At 38.6% G+C, this 16,883-nt stretch overlaps 1 long non-coding RNA gene and 1 pseudogene across 2 annotated transcripts in view; both read right to left on the bottom strand.

Moving 5' to 3' along the window:
• Positions 1-4,917: 4,917 nt before the first annotated feature.
• LOC309842472 (large ribosomal subunit protein uL23 pseudogene) lies at positions 4,918-5,419 on the bottom strand (annotated as a pseudogene). Its single transcript has one exon. The product of its transcript is annotated as a large ribosomal subunit protein uL23 pseudogene (transcript).
• A 6,277-nt stretch (positions 5,420-11,696) lies between these two features.
• LOC309842720 overlaps positions 11,697-16,883 on the bottom strand; it is a 31,157-nt gene continuing 25,970 nt past the window's right edge. The window contains exon 3 of the long non-coding RNA XR_014299744.1: positions 11,697-12,302. This is a non-coding gene — a long non-coding RNA (uncharacterized lncRNA). The remainder of the gene's footprint in view (positions 12,303-16,883) is intronic.

The following is a 16,883-nucleotide window of genomic DNA, read 5'->3' as shown; positions in this document are numbered from 1 at the left end:
GACTCTAAAGTGGCCCTCATGATCTGTCTCCTCCCCAGCATTCATGTCTTTGAGTTATCCCCTCCCCTTGAGTGTAGGTGGGACCCATGACTTACTTCTAACCTATAGAATATAACAAAGATGATATGATATCTCTATCCTGATTACTTTGCATTTTTTTAAAAGATTTTATTTATTTAGGGGCACCTGGGTTGTTCAGTGGGTTAAGCTTCTGGCTTCGGCTCAGGTCATGATCCCAGGGTCCTGGGATCGAGCCCTGCATCGGGCTCTCTGCTCAGTGGGGAGCCTGCTTCCCCTCTCTCTCTGCCTGCCTCTCTGCCTACTTGTGATCTCTGTCTGTCAAATAAATAAAATCTTTTTAAAAATTAAAGATTTTATTTATTTATTTGAGAGAGAGAGATTACAAGTAGGCAGAACAGCAGGCAGAGAGAGAGGGGGAAGCGGGCTCCTCACTGAGCAGAGAGCCCGATGCAGGGCTCGATCCCAGGACCCTGAGATCATGACCTGAGCCGAAGGAAGAGGCCTAACCCACTGAGCCACACAGGCACCCCTTACTTTACATTTTTAAGAGTCTGTCTTGCTAGCAGACTTACTCTCTCTCTTCTAATGGTTTTGAAGAAGCAAGCTACATGTTCGGAACTGCTTATAGAGAGAGACATGTAGCAGGAAATTACAAATAACTGCTAGGAGTAAGAGGCCAAGGATCCAGGAAAAAAGTGAAAACAAAACAAACAAACTAACTAAAAAACCTCAAAGTGTTCTGTTCTACAACCAAAGGAAATTAATTCTACCAACAACCTGAGTGAGCTTGGAAATAGATCTTTCTACAGTTGAGTCTCCAGATAACACAGCCCAGCCATACCTGTACTCCTGAACCACAGAAACTGTGGGTGTGTGTGTTTTGGTTTGGTTTTGGGTTTTGGGTTTTTTACCTTTTAAATAGGCTCCACACCCAGCATGGAGCCCAATGCAGGGCTTGAAGTTATGACACTGAGATCAAGACCTGAGCTGGTATCAAGAGTCAGGCACTTAACCAACTGAGTCACCCAGGCACCCCAAATGTGTGTTATGTTAAACTGATAAGTATGTGGTAATTGGACAGTAATAGAAAACAAATACAGCCAAATACTCACTTTCTCAGCCTCCCATCAGTCAGAGATGACTATGTGATAAAATCTGGCCTGAAACTACTCTTATCCCTGTCTTCTCCAGCTTAATGAATGACAAGCCATTTTTTTTTCAGTTGCTTAGGTCAAGACCTCAGAATGATCCTTGATCCATTGATCATGATCCAGAATTATTCTCTTTCTCATACACATCACACCCACTCCACTAGCAAGTCTTATGCAAATTAAGAGGATATTACAAAATCTGGGAGAGAGGTGATGATCACAAACACTAAAAGAACAATAGTGGTGAAGGAAGAAAGTGGATGGATTTTAGCCTCATAAAGTAGAAAAACAGGCCCTACAGTCTAAAGAGAGAAGATGAGAGCATTTCTGAGTTCTGGCATGGGCAGTTGAGGTAGGGAGCAGTGGAGAAGAAATTTGAAGGTGATTATGGTTGTTTTAAATGTTTGTTCTTAAGGGAGAAGCCCAAATGAAAATCTCCAGTGCATTTTTTTTTTTTATTAAATTGACTTAGAGCTGGGGCGCCTGGGTGGCTCAGTGGGTTAAGCCTCTGCCTTCGGCTCAGGTCATGATCTCAGGTCCTGGGATCGAGCCCCGCATCGGGCTCTCTGCTCAGTGGGGAGCCTGCTTCCTCCTCTCTCTCTGCCTGCCTCTCTGCCTACCTGTGATCTCTGTCTGTCAAATAAATAAATAAAATCTTTAAAAAAAAAATAAATAAATTGACTTAGAGCTTAGAAATGAGGGCTACCAGTATTTAGATGTGTTACTAACATAAATTGTCCTGTAATCTTGGAATATAAATGAGACCACATTTCTTTGCTTTTTTTCTATTTCATCACTCAGGCTCCTCATGTCCTATTATCAGGAAGTCTAGTGCTTCCTCCTTGGTTATCTAAAAACTCCAAGGTTCTTATATATTCTAAAAGATATTGCAGTTACCTACCGTAATATAACAAACCACCTGAATATTTGCTGCTTAAAACAACAGCCATTTGTGGGCACCTGGGTGGCTCAGTGGGTTAAAGCCTCTGCCTTCGGCTCAGGTCATGGTCTCAGGGTCTGGGATCTAGCCCCTCTTGGGGCTCTCTGCTTGGCAGGGAGCCTGCTTCCCCTGCCCCTCCCCGTCTGCCTCTCTGCCTACTTGTGATCTCTGTCAAATAAATAAATAAAATCTTTTAAAAAAATAAAAATAAAAATAAATAAACCATGCAGTCCATGGTATATTGTTATGGCAATTCAAGCAGACCAATACAGAACATAAAACAAGGTCTTCCTAATCTGAAAAATGTTTTTTGAGGGAGGACAATTCCATTCTATCAGTGCCAAGATTGGCCAAAGATGCCTAGATCAGAGTTCCCACAACCGAAGCTCTTAGTGCTATACTATTTCAGTTCCATACATAGCACAGTCACTTGCCAGAAAAACAAACATTCCCAAGACAAGTTTCCCAAGGAGCCCACATTCTAGAGACCAGCAGTTTTACTTCTCAAACACTCAAAATGCTCCCTTTGTCTGGGCAATGATTGCTTGCTAATCCTGGAGAATCTACACATATCCTCTTGCAGAAGACCTCTTTCAGTGATATTAACATGATCTAACCCTTCCAAGAAAGACTCCCTAGGTAATTCAAAGGGGCCCGTATTATTCTTCTAAGAGTCAGCTTCAAGGATTCTTTATTATAATAATAGCAAAACCAGATCTTGATCCCCAATATTCATTTTCCCCTTTTTTGATTATTGGACAAATGGCCACCTAGAATAAAGACAAGTTTCTTCAACCTTCTTTGTGATTCATGTAGCTCTGTGACTAAGTTCTGCTCTGACCAATGAGATGTGAGCATAAAAGTTGAATGCAACTTTTGAATTATGTTATTAAAGGTATTACCTTTCTTCTTTTTTCTCTTCTTCCAGCCTATTGTTTAGAAAGCAGTCATAGTAGTACTCTATCTTGGACCACAGGGATGAGAAAACATCCTAGGATGGATGACAGTGCAACAGTGTAGGAAGTTCCAAGATGAGGGGTGCCTGGGTGGCTCAATCAGTTGACCATTCAACTCTTGATTTCAGCTCAGGTCATGCTCTCAGGGTCATGGGATCAAGCCCAAACCTTCGCCAGCTCTGTGCTCAGTGGGGAGTCTGCTTGAGATTCTCTCCCTTCCCCTCTGCCCCTCCCCTGCTGCATGCTCAAGTGAGCGTGCTCTCCTCTCAAACAAACAATAAATAATTTTTTTAATGTTTTTAATTTTTTCATAAAAAGCAAAGAAAGTTCCGAGATGAACTCATGGAGCACAGCCAGCATCCTTGTCCTCTGTACTACTATGCAATGGACAAATACACTTCTATCTTGTTTCAGTCACTGTAAATTTGGATGTGTGTTACATGTAACCCAACCTCCACTGTTATCACTTAATATGATGATTTCTAATACCTGTTGTGTTAGAGAAGCTGGTGGTTCACAAACGTAATCTTGGGCAGGGCACCAGCTACAGATGGAAATTGAAGTCATATTCAATATAGCAGGATACACTTGTCAATAAAAAAGACAGGAGTCTCGGGGAAATCCAAGAATAAAAGTATAATCTGACCTCAGTGAATTTGGATGTGGAAGCATCTCCAGGTTCCTCAGCAGTAGGAGTTTAGAGCATTTTATTTATTTATTTATTTATTTATTTATTACCATGACTAAGTTTCCCTCTTGAGCTCTGCTTTAATTCATGCATGTTTTTGATTTTCTTCCCAGAATTAATTTTTTTTATCCTCTGTAACCTATCATTGCTTTATATCATCACTTCTGCCTACCAATATTCTCTCCTTAGCCAAAATTTTGTATCAATCATGGCCTTTTCTCAATTGATTGGTCTCTTTATGCAACTTTTAAAAAATCATTTCTTGTTTCTAATGCCTGATCCATTCCCTTCTTATTAATTCATTTGCTTAAGATTGAGAAACTAATTAGCCAAACTCTACCTGTCAAGTTACTTTATAGTTGCTGGATATCTTAACACATTATTCAGGGATACCTTCGTGGTCCAATCAGCAATGTCTAGGAATTGGGAAGTCGATGTTATGTGGTACAGAATATGACTGCCTAAAACCATCCCTAGACAGAGATATGGAAGGGATAATTTTCCATAAAGGGGAATGGTATTCTTATCTTGAATTATGAATAAAATTCTGGAATTATGAGTAAAATGTCTTGGACAGATAAATTGGAGGAGAATGAAAGTGAGACCAAAAACCACTTTGGAGGGGCACCTGGGTGGCTCAGTAGGTTAAAGCCTCTGCCTTCGGCTTAGGTCATTATCCCAGGGTCCTGGGATCGAGCCCCGCATCAGGCTTCCTGCTCAGTGGGGATCCTGCTTCCTCCTCTCTCTCTGCCTACTTTTGATCTCTCTCTGTCAAATAAATAAATAAAATCTTTAAAAAAAAACTACTTTGGAGTCTATATGGATAAATAAAAGTATTCAGACTCTTGTCACAGTTTTATAGGTAGAGCTAAAGGGGAAGGGAGAGACTGAAAAAATATTAAAGATGTAGAATTGCAGGACTTAATGAATAGTCAGAAAGGGGAAAAAAGCAAATGGGATGAGTCGTGGATGATTTTCAGGGTTCTGGCTTAAATAATCTGGTCAATGGTGATGTTTTTCATATCCTTGAGAATACTGAAGGAAGAAAAAATTTCATAATTTCATTCACTCATTTATTCTCACATTCAACAAGTATTTTTTCTTTTTTTTTCTTTTTCTTTTTTTTTTTTTTTATCATGAAAAAACTGTATTTAGATTTAGCCAGCTGGACTCAGTTTAGATGATCCCAATTTTGCTGGCAACATCCAAAGCATCATAGTCAGGGGCCAGCCGAACGTATGCCTTCTTCTCTCCATCAGGCCTGATTAAGGTGTTGACCTTGGCTACATCAATGTCATAGAGCTTCTTCACAGCCTGTTTGATCTGGTGCTTGTTGGCCTTGACATCCACAATGAACACAAGTGTGTTGTTCTCTTGTTTTCTTCATGGCTGACTCAGTAGTCAGGGGGAACTTGATGATGGCATAGTGGTCAAGCTTGTTTCTCCTGGGGGCGCTCTTTCGAGGGTATTTGGGTTGCCTTCCGAGACGCAGAGTCTTGGGTCGTCGGAACGTAGGTGATGTGCGGATCTTCTTTTTTTTGTGACTGTGGACCCTTTTCAGCACCGCTTTCTTGGCTTTCAAAGCCTTTGCTTTGGCTTCGGCTTTGGGAGGGGCAGGGGCTATATAGCTCTTCCTCCTCTGAGTGGAGTGGAGTGGAAACATGCTACCTCAACAAGTATTTTTTCATCTTGCAGGGAGGGAAATATTGAACAAATACAATCACTGGATGTTAAAAAGAGGCATAATTTTGAAACATGTTGATTGTGCAGCCTCTCTGAGATCTACCAGATGAATGAATGGGTCTAAAATTCAGGGAACACTCTCAGTCAGACATATACGTGACAGAATGAGAATGCTAACAAGCAAATGCTCCCAACCTTCTCTCCCCCACCCTGAGTCTTCCCCTGGCCAAGAGAGTTCTATGGATGCAAGGCTGCTTCTTTGGACTTTGGGAATGCAGAATAATGAGAAAGAGAACGAAGAAGAATTTAAGGGATAAAAGAAGTAGAACTTAGTTCGAGAGACTAAGCTGAATTACTTAAAAAGAGCTATAAGAGGGGAGGAAAGGAAGGAAAGTAGACAGCTGGAGGTAAGGAAGCAAAGAGAAGAAAACTATAGGGATGGCTGGGAGTACTTGTTTTGTGGTCTGTGGAGGAAGTGGGTAGGAGAGGAAGAGGAGCTGTAATAAGTATTGCTACAAACCCTCTTCTCTGTTCCCAAGCAATGCTGTAATGATTTGCATCATTTTGTTTTTGATTTGCATCATTTTGAAGTTACTTTTGGCTGCTGAACTATGTACTTCTCTAAATATGATTCCATGCAAATATTGTGCTATGTTACCCTCTCTCATTCATTAAGGGCTATATATAAATTTGGGAGCACATGGAAATTGAAGTCGTTGCTCTGTGTATATGTATGTCATTCAGGGTACGTAGCTGAGGTAGAAAGATTAAGGTCCAACATTTAAGGTAGGGATGATGGATGAACAGTTGTTTAAGAAAAGCGAGGAAGTTTACAACTTCTAAAGCATCTTAAACATTCAGATGTTCCATCATTGTAAACGAATGGCAGCTTGAGACTAAAATAACCATGAGCATTATAATTTTTGGAGCACAAAATTAATGCTATTAATGCACAGAATTAATGCAATATGAAATAATAATATAATAAAGATTAAGAAATAGAGAAAATTTTAAAACATGACTTCCTCGTCTTTCACTTTGGAGAGGGAAAAAGGTATTATTTAAAGCCAATAAATAATAGAGATAAAATTTTATTTATAAGTAAAGGTTTGGGGGTGCCTGGATAGCTCAGTTGGTTAAACATCTGCCTTCAGCTCGGGTTGTGATCCCAGGGCTCTGGGATCGAGCCCCACATCGGGCTCCCTGCTCAGAGGGGAGACTGCTTCTCCCTCTCCTTCTGCCTGCCTCTCTGCCTACTTGTGTTCTGTAACTCTCTGTCAAATAAATTTTAAAATCTTTAAAAAATAAATAAATAAAAATTGAAAAAATTAGGGGCGCCTGGGTGGCTCAGTGGGTTAATCCTCTGCCTTCGGCTCAGGTCATGATCTCAGGGTCCTGGGATCGAGCCCCACATCGGGCTCTCTGCTCAGCAGGGGGCCTGCTTCCTCCTCTCTGCCTCTGTCTCTGCCTACTTGTGATCCCTGTCTGTCAAATAAATAAATAAAATCTTTAAAAAAAATTGAAAAAATTAAATTACACGTTTGGGGTTTTCTTAAGATTTTATTTAATTGTCAGAGACAAAGAGACCTTTTAGTTTTTATATTTATTATATAACTTATTTTCTTTTAAAAAAGATTTTATTTTCAGTTTTTAAATTTTTGTTCTACTTATTTTAAAGATTTTATTTATTTATTTGACAGACAGAAAGACAGGGAACTACAAGCAGGGGAAACAGCAAACAGATGGGGAGAAGCAGTCTCCCTGCTTCTCATATGCACGAAAAAAACTAAAAAAAACTAAAACTAGGGGTACCTGTTTTAGTCCCTAAGCATCTACCTTCGGTTCATGTCATAATCCCAGGGGTCCTGGGACTGAGACCTGCATAGTACTCCTTGCTCAGCGGGGACCCTGCTTCTCCCTCTCCCTCTGCTGCTCCCCACTGCTTGTGTTCCCTCTCTCACTGTCTCCCTGTCTGTCAAACAAATAAATAAAATCTTTAAAAATAAATAAAATAAAAATTTAAAAACTGAAACTAAAATAAAATCTTTTTAAAAGAAAGGAAGTTATATAATAAAGATAAAAATTAGAAGTTTATCATCTTAAAAAAAAACTCTTGACTGCTCAGAGCAAAAAGGAATCTGGATATCATGAGGAGCAGAGCTACTCCAAGTGTTATCCTCAAGACTTGAACCAGCTGGCAAACTGTTATTGATCCAAAAAGTGAAAAGTAAAGAAACTGAGAGCAAGCTCTCACAAAACATTTATAACAGTTTGGCAGAGTAATTTTATGTCTGTGAATCTACTTGTAAGAAATTTTCTATGTCTTGGTCTTATTTCATTTTTTCTAGTTTTTTCTTTATTCTTTTTTTTACTGAGGTATAATTGACACACTATATTACATTAGCTTCAGATGTACAAGGCAATATTTTAATATTTGTATCTATTTCAAAATGATCTCTCAGTCTCCATCCATCTCCAATCATAGTTACAAAATTTTTTTTCTTGTGATGAGAACTTTTAAGATCTACTTGCTTAGCAACTTTCAAATATGCAGTATGGTATTAATAACCACCATGACCATGCTATACATTACATCCCCATGACTTACTTATTTTATAACTAGAAATTTATGCCTTTTGATTCACTTCACTAATTTTGCCCATCTCCTGCCTCTGGCAACTACCAGTCTATGAGCTCAGTCTTTTTTGGTTTTTTCAGTTGGTTTGTTTTTAGCTTCCACATATAAGTGAGATCACATGGTAGTTGCCTCTCTTTGTCTGACTCATTTTATTTAGCATAATGCCCTCAAGGTCCATCCATGTTGTTGCAAACAGCAGAATTTCATTCTTTTCTTTTTTTAAGATTTTATTTATTTATTTGACAGAGAGCAAGAGAGTACAAGCAAGGGGAGTATCAAAGGGAAAGGGAGAAACAGTCTCCCCACTAAGCAAGGAGCCCAGTGTAGGACTCGATCCCAGGACACTGGGATCATGACCCACGCTGAAGACAGATGTTTAGCCAACTAAGCCACCCAGATGGCCCAGGATTTCATTCTTTTTAAAGTATGACTTGCGGGCACCTGGTTGGTTCGGTTGGTGGAGTGGGTGATTATTGATCCCAGGGTCATGAATTCAAGCCCCACGTTGGCTATCCAGATTACTTAAAATAAAATCCTTGGGGCACCTGGGTGGCTCGATCGTTAAGCATCTGCCTTCAGCTTGGGCCATGATCCCAGTATCCTGGGATCCAGGCCCACTTCGGGCTTCCTGCTCAGTGGGAAGCCTGCATCTCCCTCTCCCACCCCCTCTGCTTGTGTTCCCTCTCTCGCTAGGTTTCTCTCTGTCAAATAAATAAATGAATAAAATTTAAAATAAAAAATAAAATAAAATAAAATCCTTAAGGGACACCTGGGTAGCTCATTCGGTTGGGCATGGGACTCATGGTTTCAGCTCGAGTCATGATCTCAGAGTTGTGAGTCCCGTGTTAGGTGCCCTGCTCAGTGGGGAGTCTGTTTCTCCTTCTCCTTCTTCCTCTGCCGCTCCCTCTGCTTCTTCTCTCTAAAATAAATAAATAAAATCTTTAAAAAGTTAAAATTTTAAAACATTTAAATATTTTATTTAATTTAAAACTTAATAAAATAAAAATTAAAAAATTATGAGGTGTGAGTGAATAATATTCTACAATACATATACACCACATCTTCTTTATCCATTCATTTATTGTCAGTGGACATTTAGGTGGTTTCCATATCTTGGCTATTGTAAATAATGCTGCAATGGACATGGTGGTGCCAGTATCTTTTCATATCAGTATTTCTATTTTTTTCAGATAAATACTTATAAATGAAAAAAAAAAAAACAAAAAACCTAGAAGCGGGATTACCAGATTACATGGTAATTCTATTTTTTTTTTTTTTTTACTTTTTGAGAAAGCTCCATACTTGTATTTCAAGTTTAGTCAAGTTGTTTTTATTGAATTTTACAAAAATATCAGTCTATGCAATCAAAAAAATTATTTTAAGTCTCAGGTAGCTGAGAAGCACAGATCTAGAGCAGCAGCAACATCACCTGAAAATTTGTTAGAAATGCAAATTTCTTGAATTTCTCTTATTTTAGACACTGTGCTGTTCAGAACCCTCTGAGGAAATCAAAACTAAGCTAACCTGATGATTGAGTAGATGTTAGCCTGAAAAATATCTCCAGAGCTCATACTCTTTATATTTTACTATGTTACTTCCATTTATTCCTTCCTTCATTCATTTAGCAAACATTCAAAGAGTGCCTACTACATGTAAGGGCTTATTTCTGTTGAGTAAACTAAGATGAACATGGTCCTTGGCCCCACTGAATTTATACTCTAAGGGGAACTTCAATTTTTATAGGGGTTTAATTCTATGTCTTGAATTTCTATTAAGTTCTACTTTCTATTCATCCATTATAATGTAGTACCAGACATCCTTATAACAAAATACCTTCTATATACTGCTGACTCACAAATTTATAACTTTAGTTTAAATTTCTTAATTATCATTATTTATTATTTTCAATAATTTCATTTTCTGTCATTTACTGAAGAATATCACTCCAGAAATGCTGCCCTCTCTCTCTAATATCATAATTTTCCATCTCTCTTCTGGATCATTCTATCAGTGCACTTTAATGTTCCCCTTGTCCTCACTTCTACCACCAGCTACTCCCAATAAAAACCTAGAAGAACCTACTCCTAATATTTTTTGCTCCTCTGTGCAGCAAAATTTCTTAAAAATATTTGTCTATTTGTGCTATATCTAATCCCACTCCTCCATCTTATTTTTTAAAGTTTTTTATTACTAAATTTGCAAACATAATACAATAATTAAGAGAATAGGGCCGTCTGGGTAGCTCAGTGGGTTAAGCCTCTGCCTTTGGCTCAGGTCATGATCTTGGGGTCCTGAGATTGAGCCCCACCTCAGTCTCTCTGCTCAGAAGGGAGCCTGCTTCCCCCTTTCTCTCTGCCTGCCCCTCTGCCTACTTGTGATCTCTCCCTCTGTCAGATAAATAAATAAAATCTTTTAAAAAAATAGTACAGTGAATCTTTAAAAAAAAAGGGGGGGGGCGTCTGGGTGGCTCAGTGGGTTAAGCCACTGCCTTTGGCTCAGGTCATGATCCCAGGGTCCTGGGATTGAGTCCCGCATGGGGAGGGGGTCTTTGCTCAGGGGAGAGCCTGCTTTTCCCCGTCTCTCTCTGCCTGCCTCTCTGCCTACTTGTGATCTGTCTGTCAAAAAAATCTTTTAAAAAAATTAAAAAAATAAAAATTAAAAATAGTACAGTGAATCCCTATGCACACATCCCAAATGTTCAATTATGAACATTTGTCATATTTGCTTCATCTTATCTCTTTTTGTATTTCTTTTTGTTGTTGTAGTATTTTAGAGCAAATCCCTACAGTATGTCATTTCAATTCTGAATACTCATACATATTTCTAAAAAACCAGAAAATTTTCTTACATGACACAGTATCACTATCACCTCTTACAAAATTAAAAATAGCTCCATAAAATTAACTGATAACTGGGCCACATCCAAATTGTTCAAAGTGTCTTCAAACTGTCTTTATACAGTTGGTTTACCCATTCTCTTAAATGCACCCCAATTAAGCTTCCCCCTACACCACTCCACCCAAACTTCTCTGATCAATATCATCAGTATCTACAATGCTGTTAAACCTAATGATCAGTTTTCATCTTGTTTGACATCTCTCTCTGTTGCATTTTATATATTTGCTCCCTCCCTACTTCTTCTATTTTTACAGAAAATTGTAAAACAAACCCCAAGCACCATTACCACCCAACTTGTATAATTATCAACATTTTGTCATTCATGTTTTATTTATGCTCCACACTCGTTTTTATCCTCTGGAGTAGCTAAAGGAAATCTGAGATAATATATAATTTCAACATATATCTGTACAGATAAGAACTTTTATAACATAACCATATTATATTTTCACACCTAACAGAACTAATAATAATTTCTTAATATCATCTAATACCCAGTCTGTTTTCAATTTCCTCCTTTTGTCACAAAAATATCTTTTTGCAGTTGTTTGGAAAATTCTTCTCAAGCACCATTCATACATTGATGTGGTTGATATATCTCTTAAGTTTCCTTTAATATAAAACAATTTTCCCTCCTTCCTTTTTATGCCATTTATTTGCTGAAGAAACCAGGTTATTTGTCATATAGAATTTTCCACATTCCACATTTAGTTGACTGGGATCCTCGTGGTGTCATTCTTATATTCCTCTATCCCTAGTGTTTCTCTGTAAATTGGTAGTTATATCTGGAAGCTTGATGAAATTCAGGTTCATTTTTCTTGGAAAAAGTACTTCATAAGTGGTGCTGTGTAATTCTCCCTACATTCTGTGAGGAGACACATAATAATTTGTGGTTCTACTTGCAATGACAATAAGGCTGATGAGTACATTCAAATTCAAATAGTGAACTTGATCTATCCATTATACTAGATTTTCCCAACAACTATCCTAATGGTTTTGGAGACAATGAGAATTGTTGCCTAAATCTATTATTTCATGAAGGAATCTAAGTCTAATATTTCATTTAATGGAAAAGCCAACATAGTCCCTGATTCTCTTTGTTTAACAATTTTCATAATAGTGACTGCCCTGCTATCTCCAAAGGAGACCAGTGGATGTTAGAGGATTTTCGTGGTTAGTTATGGGCACTTGGTTTCAATCCTTGTTGGTTTTACTCTTCAGTGTTTGAATGCCCCATTTTTGGCCAGTGGGACATCCTTTGGGTTGCCTCCTGTATCTTTTCATCCTTTTGACAAACCGCAGGAGTCTTTGGTAGTTTCCTTGCTTTCTAGAAAAGAGGACATCACACAATAATCTTGCATATTTCCTGCATCGAACCTGGAATCAGTCCATTCCCTCCTTCCTGTTATATTTTTTCACCTAACATTTGAAAAATGACACTTTTATCTAGCTATTTGTTTAAGCGATAAACTTGGAAGTCATCTTTTATGCCACTGACTTCCTTATCCATTACATGCAGCCAATCACCAAATTCTCTTAGGTCTATCTATAGAAAGCCCTCAACTGGGATGCCTGGGTGGCTCAGTTGGTTAAGCCACTGCCTTTAGCTCAGGTCATGATCCTGGGGTTCTGGGATGGAGTCCCACATCAGGCTCCCAGCTCCTTGGGGAGTCTGCTTCTCCCTTCTCATGCTCTCTCTCCCTCTCTCAAATAAATAAATAAAATCTTTAGAAAGAAAGAAAGAAAGAAAGACCTCAACTTCTTCATTTCTTATTTCTACTGCTACCTCTCTAGTCCAGGCCATTATCATCTTTCATCTGTACAAGTGTAATAGCTTTCTGATTAGATTACCCATTTCTATTTGCCCCTTCTAATCTATTCTTCAACCAGCATTGTCTTTTTGAAAGTATAAGTCAAGAGGCTGTGTTTACTACAACACATGTTTTGACAATTTCCCTTTCTAAAAATTTCATCGAATTTGATAAACAAAGAAATAGATAAATAAATAAATAATTAAAATTCCAGTTTGTGACAAATTCCTAGAAGACCAAAAGCCGACAGGGTCAATTGTCCTGGTAATGTTGTAGTTATTTGGTGAGGTGATAAATTTCCTAGTGTCTATTTTATTATGCTTTAAACTTACATACATGTTACACACATTTATTTTGCTTGGATATGTGCAAGACACATTTATTGATCACTAAATATCCATATGATTCCTTACATTTCCCATCATTCTTCGCAGTTAGTGGGATCATTTGACCAGAACTGACCAGTGAGCTATGAAAGGAACTAAGATATGTAAGTTTCAAACGAAAATGTAAAAAGAGGGAGTATAAATTTGTCATGTTCTCCCTTCCCTGTAGGTGACTGCAGAGACTCACTGGAAACATGGAATTGTTGAGTTATCACATGGAAGACAGCTAACAGGTGATGATCTCAGGGTCTTGGAATTGAGCCCTGCATGAGGATCTGCACTCAGTGGGAAGTTTCCTTCTCCCTCTCCCTCTGCTCCCGCCCCCCTCATACTCTCTCTCTCAAATAAATAAACAATATCTTTTTAAAAAAGAAAATACAAGTTTCTTAATAAGGAAAAAAGAAAGGCTATTAGAATCTCCAGAAAAACAAAAAGTCATAGTCCAAAGATGAAGCGATTTAAAATATGACCTATATTGAAGAATCAATAGCGGGGCACCTGGGTGACTCAGGGGGTTAAGCCTCTGCCTTCAACTCAGATCATGATCTCAGGGTCCTGGGATGGAGCCCCACCTTGGGCTCTCTGCTCGGCGGGGTGCCTGCTTTCTTCTCTCTCTCTGTCTGCCTCTCTGCTTACTTGGGATCTCTCTCTCTCTCTCTCTGTGACAAATAAATAAATAAATAAAATCTTAAAAAAAAAAAAGAAATCAATAGCAAATAGAATAGGAAAGTCCATTTAGCCCTGACATTTCTATTTTTATTATTAATGTTTTATAATTTTTAGGTTAGATTTTTAAAAATCCTAATGCAGGGATGCCTGGGCAGCTCAGTTGGTTAAACACCTGCCTTTGGCTCAGGTCATCATCCCAGGGTCCTGGGATTGAGCGCTGCTTTGGGCTCCCTCCTCAGCAGGGAGTCTGCTTCTCCCTTCCCCGCTCTTGTGTTCTCAATGGCGTACTCACTCACTCTCTCTCTCTCTCTATCCCTCTCCCTCTCAAATATATACATAAAATTTTTCAAAAATAAAAATAAAATTAAAATCTTATGCACTTGGGGACATCTTTGTAAACTTCATCCGTAATTAACTGTGCTAATCTCAGATTGATTTCTTGGCCTTCTACTGCTTTGCTCTATCTTACAGAGGATTGGCTCATGCAAATTATATATCTAAAGTTTCCTAACATGGTTACTCTTATTTAGTGGGGAAGATGTTGGAGGCTCTCTGTTACAGACAGAATCTCCAACATAGGCTATGTCTTTTCCATGATACCAGATCTCACCAGCCTCCCTTTCTCCCTCTCTCAGCTCCTATAGGGCAATTCTTGAGTCTATGGTTTCAGTTCCCACTGAGTTTGTCTCAGGTCATGGGATCTGTTAACAACTCCTCCTCCTCTCATTCTCCAGCCCTGGGGGTGGTAGAGGTTTCCTGTTGTGCCTAATTTCTGACTTGCTTTCCCCATCCCCTGTTACACTAATCTCTTTTTAATTAGCTCCCTATAGTAAATTCCTTCTATTTATCTACTGGAATGGGCTCTGTTTCTCTGACCAGACCCTAGCAGATATAAATAATCTGTGTAGTGTATATATACCATGAGAATTAATGTTACTCAATCATCCATCAAAAGACAAGGAAGTGAGCACTAAAACTAAAGAGTTCCCATAGCAGTGAGTTAGATAAGAGCTTTACCACACAGTTGTTACTATTGTTGATTATAGAATTCCAGAGGGCATTTCCCCAATATGAATCATTCTCTCCCAGTATCCAGTCCTAAATTCTACAACTATCTATTGAATGTCTGTTCATGCTGTATCCTGAAGGAGTAACAAAATGAATTAGACATAATACTTGCACTGAAGGATCTCAGAGTCTATCATAAAAACTAAAACATGTACAAGTCATGAGAAATAGGCAATGCCTATTGGCATTGGATGGAACAACATGAACAAAGGAGTGGACTTGGGTATATGTAGGTGGTCTATAGTGAATGGTAAATATTTTAGTTTGACTAGTAAAGTATGTGAATAGAAGTCTTGAGAAATAAGATGGAAAGGCAATAAATAGCCAAATCTTAGAAACTCTTTGAATACCAAACTTCAGAATGTAGAAGCTTTAGGCACTGGGCCATGGGTTGGCAAACTAAAAACCTGGCTTGCTGCCAATTTTTGCTAGGCCCATGTGACAGAATAACATTTGTAATCTATTTAATGATAGAAAACACTAATTTTGAACCCTAGTTAAATGAAATGTTAGCTCCCCTCAAAAAAGAACTCCATTCTCCTTATGAGTAGAACTATATTACAAAAAATAAAAATAGAAACAACAACAACAACAAAAACACACAGAAAAGCCAAACAACCCAGTTAATATATTTTCAATAAAAGTTTGTGGAAATTTGGGGCACCTGGTTAAGTGTTTGCCTTCAGCTCAGGTCATGACCCCAGGATCCTGGGATTGAGCCCTGCATTGGCTTCTGTGCTGGACAGAAGTTCTGCTTCTCCCTCTCCCACTCCCCCTGCTTGTGTTCCCTCTCCTGTTGTGTCTCTCTCTGTCAAGTAAATAAAATCTTAAAAATAAATAAATAAGGGCAACTGGGTGGCTCAGTGAGTTAAAGCCTCTGCCTTCGGCTCAGGTCATAATCTCAGTGTCCTGGGATCGAGCCCCACATTGGGCTCTCTGCTCAGCAGGGAACCTGCTTCCCCCTCTCTCTCTGCCTGCCTCTCTGCCTACTTGTGATCTCTGTTTGTCAAATAAGTAAATAAAATATTTTTTAAAAAAATAATAAATAAATAATAAAAACTTTTTAGAAGTCTGTGGAAATCTGTTTTCTCTGTTGCTATATGAACACCTGTGTAATATCCTCAATTTTTCCACTTGGCCTAAAAGCCTAGAATTTTTTTTTAATTTTGTTTATTTTTTCTAAGATCTTAGAATAGAAAGGTGAGTGAAAACATCAGATCAAATGATATAAGCATTTTAAAGCCAATTGCTTTCCCGAAAGAATATCAACCTATCCTTTCACCTGAGATCATGACCTGAGCGAAGGCAGAGGCTTAACCCACTGAGCCACCCAGGCGCCCCCCAAAGCCTAGAATTTACAGAAAAGGTTTGCTGACCTCTGTATTAGGCAATGGAATAGTCAGGCAGAGAAGTGCTTTGGGAAGGCTGGTTGCATTTGCATCACCATTTCAAGAATCAGTGGCAGGGAGACTTGAAGGGGCCTCAATACAAAAATCTAGTAAAGAGATGATGAAGGCTGTTATTAGTCAGAATGTATCTGGTTTCAAGTGTTCAAAACCTAATTCAAGGAGGTAAGCACAGAACACACTGCTAATTTTCTATCCAATATCCATTCTTCAGTCTTCCATGTGAAGGAATACCAATTTTATACAGGACAGCAGTGCTTATAGCAGCTAAAAATTGTTACCTTTCTAGAGTGAAAATGTGGGTAATCTGTACTTAGGAGTGACCATATGACCCAACTCTGACCATTGAGAGAATAAAAGAAAGTTTCAGAGTTAGGTTTCCAGAAGTATTCCTTTAGTCCTCTGTTCTTTATCCTTTCCTTCTCTTTTTGATAAGGCAGCAGCAGACTCTACTTGGGAGGTACAGCCTCTATTTTTTCTCACACTAAGGATAGTGGAACAGGAAGACAGAGAAGCCTGGTCTTTTATGATATTCTGTAATCTGAAACAGCTGCTCTTACCCTGGATG

This window comes from Mustela nivalis, assembly GCF_964662115.1.
Source record: "Mustela nivalis genome assembly, chromosome: 10".
In the NCBI taxonomy this organism is placed as follows: Eukaryota; Metazoa; Chordata; class Mammalia; order Carnivora; family Mustelidae; genus Mustela; species Mustela nivalis.
This window is presented reverse-complemented; position numbering and strand designations above follow the sequence as displayed.